Source organism: Lepus europaeus, chromosome 7, assembly GCF_033115175.1.
Source record: "Lepus europaeus isolate LE1 chromosome 7, mLepTim1.pri, whole genome shotgun sequence".
Classification (NCBI taxonomy): Eukaryota; Metazoa; Chordata; class Mammalia; order Lagomorpha; family Leporidae; genus Lepus; species Lepus europaeus.
Genome location: NC_084833.1, coordinates 22,656,643 through 22,669,136, shown reverse-complemented (window position 1 = coordinate 22,669,136; position 12,494 = coordinate 22,656,643).

Here is a 12,494-nt window from a genome sequence, read left to right as displayed (position 1 = left end):
AGTACCTCCAAAAATATTTTTTGCTATTTTTTTCTTCTTCTGCTTCACAGTGAACTCCTTTAGGACAATGGTTTTTATTTCTATACAGACATAATTTCACCCAAGTACCATAAAATACACTTGCTACATTTAAGGGCTATCAAATAAATCTAAAATTGAATAGTTTGAATCAATGGTATGAGATAGCTGCTTCAGAAAAAAAAGCAGAGATTTCAGGCAGCAATGTCACTTTGGTAGAAAATCCAATGTGGTCATTTGATGATTGGTCAGGGGAATGGATTTATGCTGTGCAAATTTCCTTAAAACGGAGAAATTTTTATTGCCTTACTTTTCAAAATTGTACAGAAAATAAAATTCAGCAACATATATCATTACAATATTAAGAATGCAATGTGAAACAGCCATAAATGATGAAGTACAAAAAAATAAGTCTTCTCTGTAATTTTTAACCCATTCACATTAAGCAAATGCTAGATTTTAATTAGTACTCAAGCTACAGAATGCATTCTTTAATTAAATGAAAAATCTCCTCTAATTCCAACTTAAATTTTCAGATTTATGATAGAAAAATTTTTAAAAAAAGGAAAGAAAGAAAATCCAAGGTTAAGCTTCTTGCTAAACAATGAGAAAATAAAATTTATATTAGATATGCATAAGGTGAGCAAAAGTAAGCAGCTTACTGTCTACATTTAACAACTTCATTGCTTTCATTTGCAAGATTAATTCCCTTCCATGGTTAATACTTCCTTATAGAGAATATTTTTTCTTTTGTTTTGTTTTCTTGAGAAGTGGAGGGAGAAGAAATCGTTTGAATTATGACTGCTCTATTTTTCTGTTTACTTTATCATCTTCAAATATTCACTTAAAGAAAAAATGTAGCAGTTACTTAGGGTTTCAGGGAAATAATAGAAAATTTAAAAGTTAAACATATATCACATCAGTGATCACCCGAAGCGCTTGTCATAAATTGTCAAGGCTATAGAAGACTTTTGAGTTCACAAAGTCAGTCATTATTTAGACAGGGCCATAGTCAAAGTGAAAGTTCTCTCCTCCCTTCAAAGAAAGGTACTCACTTCTTCGATGGTCCCTTCTCACTGAGATCTCACTCACAGAGATCTTTCATGTAGGCCATTTTTTATTGTCATTGTTATTACTTATAGTGTGATTCTGCTATTGAGCTGCATTGTGGCCCAAATAAAAAGCTAATATGTATTCACTTTGCACACTTAATAGTTAAGTATATGAATAGATTTTCAAATTTTAAATTTTCTATTATTTTCCTGAAACCCAAGTAACTGCTACATTTTTCTACAAGTAAGTATTTGCAGATGATAAATTAAACAGAAAAATAAAAGCCATAATTCAAACAATTTCTTCTCCCACAAATCTAAGTTAATTAATTTAAATTTTATCCTATTAATTTGATTTTTTTTTTGAAAGGTAAGTTAGAGTGGTAAGAGGTCTAAAATCTTGAGCCACACTGCCTTGTTTGTCTAGAAAGTTGTGGTAAGATATTAGAAAAGTCATCCAATCTCTTCGTCTCAAATTCTTCACAGGTGAAATGAAAATTATGGTAGAATTACTACAGAAAGATTTTTGTTATAATTGGATCAGTCATTTTAAAAATAGATTACAAAAGACACTGTAATAAAATGAATAGTAAATAAAAAAAGAAATATGGATTTAGAATGTAAGAACTGTATCAGAATTATCTGTGATACATTGCTTTGATAAAATTGAAAACAACCAGCTAGATAGATTAGGAATAAAAAGGGAGACTCTAATCAGAGAGTACAGACTTCAGTGGTATAAATCCAAGAAGATTATTTTAAATATTGTAGGAAGTACTAAAAAGAAACATATATCCTGGATATAGACTGACATACAAACTGCATCAAGTCAACACAAATGCAGATCTGGAGATATAGTTCACATTCATTTTGTAGCATTACTTACTTTATGCCTTTGATAACTGTTTTAATGGTGTTTCTCCCAGGATCATCAGCCTCTTTGTGGGAGAATCTGGGTGTATCCCAGGGCTAGATACTTTTATATACACAAAGATCTAGAAAGCAAGGGTTGCAGATGTAATTAATCCATGGCATTAAGACATTTGAGGCCAAATAATTCTTCCTTGAAGACATTTGTTTTGTGCCTGTGAGATATTTGGCAGTGTCTCTTGCCTTACCCACTCAATAACAATAGCATCTCTCTCTCCCTGTTATGACAACAAAATCTCTCTAGGCATTGTCAAATGCCATCTAGGAGGTAAATATTATCCAGATAATATTGCTGTTTCAAATATTTAAGAAATGCCATGATGAGTACAAAAAAAAAATAAATGCACTATTAAACAAAAGACTATAAGTTATGATCACAATTAATCTCACTCTATGAAAATATTACATATTATCAAATAGAATATACCAAAGCATTAAAACATTAACACAAAATGAAAACTAATGTAACTCACAATGAAAGATTATTTGATATTAAGAAATCTGTTTATACAAGATGTGATGTGTTTGGTAGATCATATAAAAATAAAGGGGGGAGGGGAGCTGGTATTGGTATATAATGGGTAGAGCTGCTGCCTGCAATGCCAGAACCTTATATGGGTGCTAGCTTGTGTCGTGGCTGCTCCACTTTTGATCCATCTCTCAGCTAATGGGTTTGCAAAAATAGCAGATGTCCCAAGTACACGGGTCCCTGTCACCACATGGGAGATGAAATTCGTGGCTCCTGGCTTGGGCCTGGCATAGCCTTGGCTGTTGTGGCCATCTGGAGAGTGAATCAGTGGATGGAGGATCTCATTCTCTCTCTGCTTTTCCCTCTCTCTCTGTAACACTGACTTTCAAATAAATAGATAAATCCTAAAAGTAAAATAGAAAAACAATAATATTTGAATTCCTTTTCGAAATTATTAATATTCAAAAATTTTAATGAAATAATTCTAAAGAAAATAATAGAATACATTTTTAAAATATTTATTTTTTTGTTTATTTGAAAGACAGAGTTACACAGAGAGGTAGAGACACAGAGAGAGGTCTTCCATCCGCTGGTTCACTCCTCAGATAGCCGCAAAGGCCGGAGCTGCGCTGACCAGAAGCCAGGAGCCAAGAGCTTCCTCTGGGTCTCCCATGTAGGTGCAGGGGCCCAAGAACTTGGGCCATCTTCTACTGCTTTCCCGGGCCATCTTCTACTGCTTTCCCAGGCCCTAGCAGAGAGCTGGATCAGAAGAGGAGCAGCTGGGACTGGAACCAGCACCCATATGGGATGCCAGTGCTTCAGACCAGGGCGTTAACCCACTGTGCCACAGTGGCGGCCCCCAAGTAATTCTTAATATATTTATTGGCTCAATATTTGTTAAATGACTATATTATTTTGCACACTAATTATGGGTGGTGAGAAAATAGTTTTAGTAAACACAGAAGTTCCTGCTTTCAGCTACCATTCTAGATGTACATGTAGAGAGAAGAAAATAAGAGCAAATGATGATTAGAAATCTGAGGGAAAGAAAGCAATAGTACAGGGAGCTAGAAGAGGCAGGAAATGAGACTTGAGAAGGTAACATTTTAGTTAACATCTGAGGGATAAAAAGTGAAGTACCGGGAGATAAGCACTTTAGGAATTGATAGAAGCTGAAATATTAAAGTAAAAAAGAGCCTAGAAGAAGAACAATAACAACAAAGAAAGCCAGGTGGTAAGTGTGTGAGCCAAAGACAGACAAAGCACGATGAGATATAATGAGGGATTTGGAATTCATTCTAAGTATAGTGGAGAGCACTGTTGAAATTTTAAGCAGAAGGATGATTGAATATGATTCCAGTTATAAGAAAATTCCCCTGCTATATGGCAAATGGAATTTTGCAGAGATAAAAATATTCTCTGGAAGTCTACCATAGGAGTTCATGCATAGTATAGTTGGTGATTTGGAGTGGGAATGGTGAAAGAGTAGAGAAAAGTGGGTAGATTTGACATATTTTGAAGGTGACTGATAGAACTTGAAAAATGGATAGGCATGGTGAAAGAAAACAACTGATGCTCTCCTTTCCATTTTTGTCTGAACTAGGAAACACTCATTTCATTTGTTTATATGCACTGCAGAGCATGTTTGATGGGAGAAGTAGGAGCTAGAGTTCACGGTTTCAGAATAAGCAGAGACATTTGGATACATGAACATGAATCTATGAGCTTAGAATACAATTCATAAGTAGAAGGAACACATTTTAGATTCGTCAACAATCAAACAATACTTAAAATAATAGAAGGGGTAGGCATTTGGAGTAGCTGTTAACATACCACTTGGGTTACCTATATGCCATATTAGAGTTCTGGTTTCCAGACCTAGCTCTGCTTCCAATTCCAGCTTTCCACTAATGCACACCCTAGGAGACAGCAGGTGGTGACTGAAATATTTGTGTCCCAACCTCCCACGTGGGACACCTGGATTGAGTTACTGGTGCCCACTTTAAGCCCAGCCCACCTAGCTATTGCAGGCTTTTGGAGGAGTGAACCAGTATATGCATGAGATTCTCTTTCCCTCTCTCTCTGGCTCTGTTCACCATGCCTCAAATTAGAAAAAAAATACATATTTGAGCATATAAATGTATAGTATATAGAGAGAGAGCAGGAGGAGGTTCCCAAACTAAGTCTTGTGTTCTAATCATCAATCAGAGATTGACTGAGAGGAGTTTTGTAGATAAGGCAGTAATGGGAAGTAGGAGTTGCAAAGAAAGAGTTAGTTATATCAAAATGCAAAACGTTGCAGGCCGGCACCATGGCGCAGTAGGTTAATCCTCTGCCTGTGGCACCAGCATCCCATGTGGGCTCCAGTTCTAGTCCCAGCTGTTCCTCTTCCAATCTGGCTTTCTGCTGTGGCCTGGGAAAGCAGTGGAAGATGGCCCAAGCACTTGGGCCCCTGCACGCAGGTGGGAGACTGGGAAGAAACACCTGGCTCCTGGCTTTGGATTGGTACAGCTCTGGCCATTGCGGCCATTTGGGGAGTGAAACAGCAGAAGGAAGACCTTTCTCTCTGTCTCTCCCTCTCACTGTCTCAAATAAATAAATAAAATCTTTTAAAAAATACAAAATGTTTTGAAAAGGTCAACGATGCCTCATATGCTGATAATTAAATAAGAGGGAATGCTGGTTATTTTTAATAAAATCAAGGTCATTGGTCACTATGACACAAACATTTTTAATGGAAGGATGGGATAGAGACTATAGTAGGTTAAGCTAAAGTTTGAGGAAGTGGTGAAGAAAAGTCATAGATAGATAAATGTTCCGATAAGTTCTACTATGGAAAGCATGGACAGAAATGTAATGATTAGGGTAAGATGTGTTCTCAAAAACGACTTAGCTTGATTTTCAACATGAATAACACTAGATTTTGCTATTTTGCTAACAGGAGTAATTCAGTGGAGGCAGGAGAGGGCCAGGAGAAATAAGAAGATGAAAGAAAATATGATTAAATGAATTTTCCATGGAGGTTAAATGCATAGCAAAGCATAGTGGATCCACGGCACTAATGGGTGTATCAGCCTATTACTGAAGCAGAGGTCTTGCTTTTAATGAGACATGTGCTTACAGATATAGGCATATTTGTGGATTTGATGGAAGTGAACTGAGCGAATACCAGTCAGATTTAAATACCAGATTTATCTTCTCAAAGTAATAGGGAGAAAGGTCATTAGTAGAGAATAAGTAGTGGGCAGTCTGTGAGAGGTTTGAAGAAAGAGAAAAGGTTATAAGCTACCATCCAAAGTTACACTGAGTTGTGAAACTGTAGAGATTTTAAATCATACACTAAAGAAGAATAACTGCAATTTAAAGGATTTTGGAAAGAAAGAAAGAGAGTAAGCTGTATTTACAGGTGGAAATGGCTGTGCAGTCAGATCTGAGACACTTCTGATGAACTGTAATTCCCTGAACTGACTGGATTAAGGATACATGTTTAAACCCCAGGGGTGTTTGTAGGTATTGACATTATTTCCTTGAATTATGGACAGTTTCCACCTCATCCCTTATATTTGTATATAGTATCATGGCTGAGCTATACTTTGAAATATTGACTTGTGCATTTTCTGTACAATTTCCTTCCTTCGGAGAGCTTCTTTATTCCTCCTCTTTTATCAGCCAAGTAAAACTCCAGGACACCACAGACCCAAGAACCAGAAAGAACGGTTCAGAGAACTACAAACAAAATGAGCTGTGAACTACTCATAACCTTCACAGGCGAGAAAGTTGCCAACAACTCTGGATGGTTATATGCCCCGCTGAACCACAGGATGGTTAACTTCAAATACTACATCAGGGAGCAAGTGTATCGTGTTCCCTGATCACGATGGACCTAAACTTAATTAGAAATTTCTATACAATCCAGAAAATAGTTGAACAATTACCCCCCAATGTTGATGTTTTTACTTGTTCATTGTCACTTTAGTGATCTCCCTATAATAGACTCAAATAGTTTATAATTGCAATGTAAGCATGCATCTTTGAAGTATATACTGTGTCTTTTTGGTTTTTACTCAAAAATAAGGATCCCACTTACTTACAGTGCCACCAACAATTCATTAAACAGCTAGTTTACAAAGTAGTCAGTTTTAGAGGGGGTGCTATTGTGTTTCATAAACTTTCAACAAAAGTATACAGTTCAGGGTCTGGGTTGTACACAATGGTTTTTTAAAACTTAGCCTGCAGCGCCAGCATCCCATATGGGTGCAGGTTCGAGTCCTGGCTGCTCTAGTTCTGATCCAGTTCCCTTCTAATGTGCTGGAAAAGTAGCAGAGGATGGCCCAAGTCCTTGGGCCCCTGCACCCGCTTAGGATACCCAGAAGAAGCTCCTGCCTTCTGGCTTCAGATCGGCTCAACTCTGGCCGTTGTAGCCATTTGGGAAGTGAACCAGCAGATGTTTGTCTCTACCTCTCTGTGTAATTCTATTTTCCAAATAAATAAAATAAATCTTTTAGAAAAGAGTATATAGTTCATATAGTTACTGTAAGCTGTAACTTATCAATATTTGTTTCTATATATCATTATCGATGCCCAATTACACATAGAAAAAGGGCATTGAAAACGTGAGTGTGCTATAGCCCAGAAAGAGAAAATACCAAATATTATATTCTTGAATGCTGAAATCTCAAAGGATCAAAATCCTTCAGGTCAAAAATACCCATGTGAGAGATTCAGGTGGAGTTCCAGGCTCCTTGCTTTGGCTTCGCCCCACCCTGGCTGTTGTGGCCATTTAGGCAGTCAACCAGCTGATGGAAGATCTCTCTGTCTCTCCTCTCTCTGTAACTCTACATTTCAAGTAATTAAGTAAATCTTTAAAAAAAATTAAGGAGAATTTATTTGAGAAACAGGAAAACATGATGAAACACTGAATAGCCCACTTTACATAATAAAATAGGCATTAACAATATACCTATACGTATCTATTTTTGCAAGTATTAAAACTAAGATATACTACTGACAATAACATGAATATAACAACTACTAGCTAACTGTATTCATAAATAGGTTTAAAAGCAAAAATGTATAAGTGCATGTCGCAATGGCTCATAATTGTGTGTACCAAGCTTTCTAACTGTTCATCTCAAAGAGAGTAATCAGAAAAGGTAAGTCTTATGATGAGAACAATTAAACCCCTCAATGGATCACCATTGCATATGGGTTAACCAAAGAGCCAAGATCTTGAAAAATTTTCTTTCACCAATGTGGATGTACTAAAAGTTTATGTCTTCACTTATTGAGGAAGTGTCAACATTATTACATATGCGACGCTCACACACAAAGTCAGCTTTGTGATAATGTGCTTTCATGGAATGAAATTTACAAAGAATACATAAAATGTGTTAGAACTATAAATAAGTCTTTCCGCAATTTATTACTCCAGTATTGGAAATAATGAGAAGATGAAATTGTAAAAACTAATACTGACATCTGAGATAAAGCAGATTCAAGAGTAGCAGCAGGCAACTGCTAACAGCATCATGGTACTACAGCGTGAGGAAGAAGGGGGAGAAATAGATCAAACTGAATAGAAACAGTCACCAGCAAATGCACAGGCACACACACACCACACAGAGAAAATTCATTGTAAAGAAAGAGACAGAATAAAATGTTAAAAAGTGAAAAAAATAGCCACTGACTCCAAGGGAGCATCACTCACAGAACCTCCACCAACTGAAAACTTTCTCTTCTTGATGTGACACTCATCGCCAAGTGTTGTTCACTTTACCCACCATGTAAAACTGTTAGCAGCTACTACAAATAAAAAAAATATGAAAAGTTGTATGAACTATGTTTCATTGAAAATGAGAACTTTTTTCTGTTCTTAATTAAACGTGCACTGTTGTACATGTTTAACTGTTAATATTCAAGTGTTTGCAGAACGGTCAAAGTTGTTACAGGGGTCATTCTTGTGGTTCAGCAGTTCGAGATACCATTTGATAAACTGCCTTCTGATATCAGAATGCCTTTTTGTCAATCCAGCTTCCTACTAACGCACTTGAGAAGGCAATGGAAGGTGGCCTCAATGCTTGCGTTTGTGTAACCCACGTGGGAGACTGGAATAGAGTTTCTGGATCCTGGTTTCAGCCTGTCCCAGACCTGTTGTTGTAGGCATCTGAGGAGTGAATCAGCATATGAACTCTCTCTCTCCCCCTCTCTCTCTCTGTGTGTGTGTGTGTCCCCTTTTCTCCCTGTCTCTCTGTCTTTGAAATAAATGAAGAAATAAAAAATTTTTTTAGGCCGGCACCGTGGCTTAACAGGCTAATCCTCCTCCTTGCGGCGCCGGCACACCGGGTTCTAGTCACGGTTGGGGCGCCGGATTCTATCCCGGTTGCCCCTCTTCCAGGCCAGCTCTCTGCTATGGCCCGGGAAGGCAGTGGAGGATGGCCCAAGTGCTTGGGCCCTGCACCCACATGGGAGGCCAGGAGAAGCACCGGGCTCCTGGCTTCGGATCAGCATGAGGCCATTGGAGGGTGAACCAATGGCAAAAAGGAAGACCTTTCTCTCTGTCTCTCTCTCTCACTATCCACTCTGCCTCTCAAAAAAAAAAAAATTAAAAGATAATCACAATACTGAACTAATTAAAAATCCTGTTTGTGTTGAACTAATAATTGACTTTAACACAGGCAAAAAGATTATTCAGAACACATAAAATAATATTTTTATTTTTTTCAATGTGTTACCAAATTTAAAACCTTATGTGAAGGTTATTATATTTTATTTGACATCCTATAAACCTATGATTAGATATATGTATACAGGTGTATATGTATGTTATGTGTTTGCATGCTGTGTGCCCAATATTATATAAAATTTGTAGAGTTAAAGGTATATGGTTACCATCCGTGAAAGGTAAAGATTCAGTGTTCTATTTCACCCAGTATGCATTACATCTCAACGATTAATATATATAAAATTAGTGAAATTTCTGTGAAAACAAATAAGATTAAAATATTTAAATGAAATATGCCTAGTTGTGAATGTTATGACTCTAATAAAGAAATAAAGAAAAAAGAAACTTACTGTAATATTTTTATACATTTCTTTGCTTCTAATTAATTGGCATTGTGTTCTTATTATAAATATGGAATGCATTTGCATAATTCATTATACATATGTATTATATATAATGTGCAGAAAGTTTTTTTTAACTATTATTTAATGAATATAAATTTCCAAAGTACAGCTTATGGATTACAATGGCGTCCCTCCCATAGCTTCCCTCCCACCCGTAACCCTCCCCTTTCCCACTCCCTCTCCCCTTCCATTCACATTAAGATTCATTATCAATTCTCTTTATATACAGAAGATCAGTATAGTATATATTAAGTAAAGATTTCAACAGTTTGCCCCCATATAGCAAGACAAAGTGAAAAAATACTGTTAGAGTACTAGTTATAGCATTAAATAACAGTGTACAGCACATTAAAGACAGAGATCCTACATAATATTTTTAAAAATTAATTAATTTTCTATGCCATTTCCAATTTAACACCAGGTTGTTTTTTTTTATTTTCAGTTATCTTTATATACAGAAGATCGATTCAGTATATACTAAGTAAAGATTTCATCAGTTTGCACCCACAGAGAAACACAAAGTGTAAAAATACTGTTTTAGTACTAGTTATAACATCACTTCATATTGGACAACACATTAAGGACAGATCCCACGTGAGAAGTAAGTACACAGTGACTCCTGTTGTTGACTTAACAATTTGACACTCTAGTTTATGGCATCAGTAATCTCTCTAGGCTCTAGTCATGAGTTGCCAAGGCTATGGGAGCCTTTAGGGTAAGCCGACTTAGATCTTATTCCTATAGGGTCATAGTCAAAGTGGAAGTTCTCTCCTCCCTTCAGAGAAAGGTACCTCCTTCTTTGATGGCCCCATTCTTTCCACTGAGATCTCACTCGCAGAGATCTTTCAGTTAGGTCTTTTTCTTTTTTTTTTCTTTCCAGAGTGTCTTGGCTTTCCATGCCAAAAATACTCTCATGGGCTCTTCAGCCAGATCCAAATGCCTTAAGGGCTGATTCTGAGCCCTGAGTGCTATTTAGGACATCTGCCATTCTATGAGTCTGCTATGTATCCTGCTTCCCATGTTGGATCGTTCTCTCCCTTTTTGATTCTATCAGTTAGTATTAGTAGACACTAGTCTTATTTGTGTGATCCCTTTGACTCTTAGACCTATCAGAGTCATCAATTATGAACTGAAATTGATCACTTGGACTGGTGAGATGGCATTGGCACATGCCACCTTGATGGGATTGTATTGGAATCTACTGGCAATTTTCTAATTCCACTATTTGGGGCAAGTTCGATTGAGCATGTCCCGAATTGTACATCTCCTCCCTCTCTTTTTCCCACTCTCATATTTAACAGGGATCACTTTTCAGTTAATTTTTAAACACCTAAGAATAATTGTGTGTTAATTACAGAGTTCAACCACTAGTACTAGAACAACAACAACAACAAAAATTTCTAAAAAGGATAAAGTATTACGTTGTACATCAACAGGACAAGAGCTGATCAGTTCATTGTTTCTTATAGTGCCCATTTCACTTCAACAGGTATCCCCTTTGGTGCTCAGTTGTCGCCGATCAGAGAAAACAAATGATATTTGTCTCTTTGGGACTGGCTTAATTCACTCAGCATGATGTATTCCATATTCCTCCATCTTGTTGCAAATGACCAAATTTCATTGTTTTACACTGCTGTATAGTATTCTATAGAGTACATGTCCCATAATTTCTTTATCCAGTTTACTGTGGATGGGCATTTGGGTTGGTTCCAGGTCTAACCTATTGTGAATTGAGCTGCAATAAACATTAATGTGCAGATGGCTTTTTTGTTTGCCAATTTAATTTCTTTTGGGTAAATTCCAAGGAGTGGGATGGCTGGGTTGTATGGTAGGGTTATGTTCAGGTTTCTGAGGAATCTCCAGACTGACTTCCATAGTGGCTTAACCAGTTTGCATTCCCACCAACAGTGGGTTAGTGTCCCTTTTTCCCCACATCCTCGCCAGCATCTATTGCTGGTAGATTTCTGAATGTGAGCCATTCTCACCGGGGTGAGGTGAAACCTCATTGTGGTTTTGATTTGCATTTCCCTGATTGCTAGTGATCTTGAACATTTTTTCATGTGTCTGTTGGCCATTTGGATTTCCTCTTTGGAAAAATGTCTGTTGAGGTCCTTGGCCCATCCCTTAAGTGGGTTGTTTGTTTTAATGGTGTGGAGTTTCTTGATTTCTTTGTAGATTCTGGTTATCAACCCTTTATCTGTTGCATAGTTTGCAAATATTTTTTTCCCATTCTGTCGGTTGCCTATTCACTTTCCTGACTGTTTCTTTTGAAGTACAGAAACTTCTCAATTTGATGCAATCCCAAATGTTAATTTTGGTTTTGACTGCCTGTGCTTCTGGGGTAATTTCTAAGAAGTCTTTGCCTGTGCCTATATCTTGAAGGGTTTCTCCAATGCTCTCTAATAATTTGATGGTGCCGGGTCATAGATTTAAGTCTTTAATCCATGTTGAGTGAATTTTTGTGTAAGGTGAAAGTTAGGGGTCTTGCTTCATGCTTCTGTACGTGGAAATAAAATTTTCTCAGCACCATTTATTGAATAGACTATAATTATTCCAGGGATTAGTTTCGGATCTTTGATCAAATATAAGTTGGCTGTAGATGTTTGGATTGATATCCGGTATTTCTACTCTGTTCCATTGGTCTATCCATCTGTTTCTATACCAGTACCATATTGTTTTGATAACTACTGTCCCGTAGTATGTCCTGAAAACTTGTATTGTGATGCCTCCGGCTTTGTTTTTGTTGTACAAGATTGCTTTGGCTATTCGAGGTCTTCTGTGTCTCCATATGAATTTCAGCATTATTTTTTCCAGATCTGAGAAGAAGGTCTTCGGTATCTTGATTGGTATTGCAGTGAATGTATAAATTGCTTTTGGGAGAATAGACATTTTGATGATAT